Source organism: Bos taurus, chromosome 10 (genome assembly GCF_002263795.3).
Source record: "Bos taurus isolate L1 Dominette 01449 registration number 42190680 breed Hereford chromosome 10, ARS-UCD2.0, whole genome shotgun sequence".
Taxonomy (NCBI): Eukaryota; Metazoa; Chordata; class Mammalia; order Artiodactyla; family Bovidae; genus Bos; species Bos taurus.
The window spans coordinates 57655046-57658640 of record NC_037337.1 but is presented as its reverse complement, the minus strand read 5'-3'; positions in this window follow the sequence as shown (position 1 = coordinate 57658640).

The window sequence follows — 3595 nt, the reverse complement described above, 5'->3', positions numbered from 1 at the left end:
AAGGCTATGGTTTTTCCAGTGGTCATGTATGGATGTGAGAGTTGGACTGTGAAGAAAGCTGAGCACCGAAGAATTGATGCTTTTGAACTGTGGTGTTGGAGAAGACTCTTGAGAGTCCCTTGGACTGCAAGGAGATTCAACCAGTCCATTCTGAAGGAGATCAGTCCTGGGATTTCTTGGGAAGGACTGATGTTAAAGCTGAAACTCCAGTATTTTGGCCACCTCATGCGAAGAGTTGACTCATTGGAAAGGACTCTGATGCTGTGAAGGATTGGGGGCAGGAGGAGAAGGGGACGACAGAGGATGAAATGGCTGGATGGCATCACCTACTCGATGGATGTGAGTTTGAGTGAACTCCGGGAGTTGGTGATGGACAGGGAGGCCTGGCGTGCTGCAATTCATGGGGTCACAAAGACTTGGACACGACTGAGGGACTAAACTGAACTGAACTGAACTGAACCAGGACATCTCACTGCTTCACCTACCTCCTTAAGCTCATCTCTCCTCTTGGGTTTCACTGATGAGAAACTAATCAAGTGCTGCCACCTGCTGGCGAAATGGTATATAACTAAGGAGTTGCAGCCTGGAAAATGTTAAAACCTTGGATTCTCAACCACCAGGCCATTCAGGCATGACCTAAATCAAATCCCTTATGATTATACAGTGGTAGTGAGAAATAGATTCAAGGGATTAGGTCTGATAGGTTCATAACATTGTACAAGAGGCAGTGATCAAAACCATTTCCAAGAAAAAGAAATTTAAAAAAGGCAAATTGGTTGTCTGAGGAGGCCTTAAAAATAGCTGAAAAAAGAAGTGAAAGGCAAAGGAGAAAAGGAAAGATATACTTATCTGAATGAAGAGTTCCAAAGAATAGCAAGGAGAGATAAGAAAGCCTTCCTCAGCGATCAATGCAAAGAAAGAGGAAAACAACAGAATGGGAAAGACTAGAGGTCTCTTCAAGAAAATTAGAGATACTAAGGGAACATTTCATGCAAAGATGGGCTCGATAAAGGACAGAAATGGTATGGACCTAACAGAAGCAGAAGATACTAAGAAGAGGTGGCAAGAATACACAGAAGAACTGTACAAAAAAGATCTTCATGACCCAGATAATCAAAATGGTGTGATCACTCACCTAGAGCCAGACATCCTAGTGTGAACTCAAGTGGGGCCTTAGGAAGCATTATTACAAATAAAGCTAGTGGAGGTGATGGAATTCCAGCTGAGCAATTTCAAATCCTAAAAGATGATACTGAAAGTGCTGCACTCAATATGCCAGCAAATTTGGAAAACTTAGCAGTGGCCACAGGACTGGGAAAGGTCAGTTTTCATTCCAATCTCAGAAGGCAATGCCAAAGAATGTTCAAACTACTGCACAGTTGCACTCATTTCACATGCTAGTAATGTAATGCTCAAAATCCTTCAAGTTAGGCTTCAAAAGTAGGTTGAATGAGAATTTCCAAATGTACAAGCTGGATTTCGAAAAGGCAGCAAAACCAGAGATCGAATTGCCAGTATCTGTTGGATCAAAGAAAAAGCAAGGGAATTCCAGGAAAACATCTACTTCTGCTTCATTGAGTACACTATAGCCTTTGACTGTGTGGATCACAACAAATTGTGCAAATTCTTAAAGAGATGGGAATACCAGACCACCTTACCTGCCTCCTGAGAAACCTATATGCAGGTCAGGAAGCAACAGTTAGAACTGGACATTGAACAACAGACTGGTTCCAAATTGGGAAAGGAGTACATCAAGGCTGTATATTGTCACCCTGCTTATTTAACTTATATGAAGAGTATATCATGAGGAATGCTGGGCTGGAATAAACACAAGCTGGAATCAAGATTGCCAGGAGAAATATCAGCAACCTCAGGTATGCAGATGACACCACACTAATGGCAAAAAGTGAAGAGGAACTAAAGAGCCTCTTGATAAAGGTGAAAGAAGAGAGTGAAAAATCTGGCTTAAAATTCAACATTCAAAAAAACTAAGATCATAGCATCTGGTCCCATCACTGCATGGCAAATAGATTGGGAAAAAAATGGAAGCAGTGACAAACTTTATTTTCTTGGGTTTCAAAATCACTGTAGATGGTGACTACAGCCATGAAATTAAGAGACACTTGCTCCTTGGAAGAAAAGCTATGACAAACCTAGACAGTGTATTCAAAAGCAGGAGACATCACGTTGCCAACAAAGGTCCCTCTAGTCAAAGCTGTGGTTTTTCCTGTAGTCGTATGAGAGTTGAACCATAAAGAAGGCTGAGCACTGAAGAATTGATGCTTTCAAATTGTGGTGCTGTAGAAGACTTTTGAGAGTCCCTTGAACAGTAAGGAGGTCAAATCAGTCAATGCTAAAGGAAATCAACTCTGATTACTCTTTGGAAGGACTGATGTTGAAGCGGAAGCTCCAATATTCTGGCCACCTGATAAGAAGAGCTGACTCATTGGAAAAGACCCTGATGCCGGGAAAGATTGAAGGCAGGAGGAAAAGGGGTTACAGAGGATGAAATTGTTGGATGGCATCATCAACTCAATGGATATGAGTTTGAGCAGACTCTGAGAGATGGTGAAGGACCACGAAGCCTGGTGTGCTATAGTCCATGCGGTTGCAAGTGTCAGACACGACTGAGCAATTGAACAAAACAACAAAGTTTCCACGTCAAGGTGCTTCGCTGTAAGTGACTGGGCTACTGCTTTTCACACTATTCTGTTAGCAACCTATAAAGCAAAGAAGGAACCCACAACTGGACTTTAAGAGAAAAACGAATTTGGACATAGTTGTTTAAATCAAATAGTTTCAACTTGTTACATTGAAATAATTTTAGACACATAGAAAAGTTGCACAAATAGTACAGGGAGTCCTGTTTACCCTTTATCCAGCTATGCCTAATATTCACATTTTATACAACCATAGTACAATGATTGAATCCAGGAAATTAATGTAGACACAATACTTTTAGCTACTCTAAAGACTTAATTTGAATTTTGACTGTTTCCCCACTAATATCCTTTTTCTTGTCCAGAATTCAGGGCAAGAGCTCACATTGTCATGTCTCCTGCTGCTAAGTCACTTCAGTCGTGTCTGACTCTGTGCGACCCCATGGATGGCAGCCCACCAGGCTCCGCCATCCCTGGGATTCTCCAGGCAAGAACACTGGAGTGGGTTGCCATTTCCTTCTCCAGTGCATGAAAGTGAAAAGTGAAAGTGAAGTCGCTCAGTCCTGTCTCCTCCAACAGTGACATTCTTCAGTCTTTCTTGACCTTAACACTTTTGAAGAGTACTATCAGTTAATTTTCCTCAGTTTGTCTGATACTTTCTCATGATTAGATTGAAGAAATTTATCTTGGATAGTATACTGATGTTGATATGTGTTATTTATAGGTGACTCAGATGGTAAAGAATCTATCAGAAATCTGGGTTCAATCCCTACGTCAGGAAGATCCCCTGGAGAAGGAAATGACAACACATTCCAGTTTTCTTGCCTGGAGATTTCCATGGACAGAGGAACCTGGCGGGGTCCATGGGTTCGCAAAAGAGTCTGACACGATTGAGCAACTAATGTTTCCACTTTTTCACTTTTCACTAATGCTAA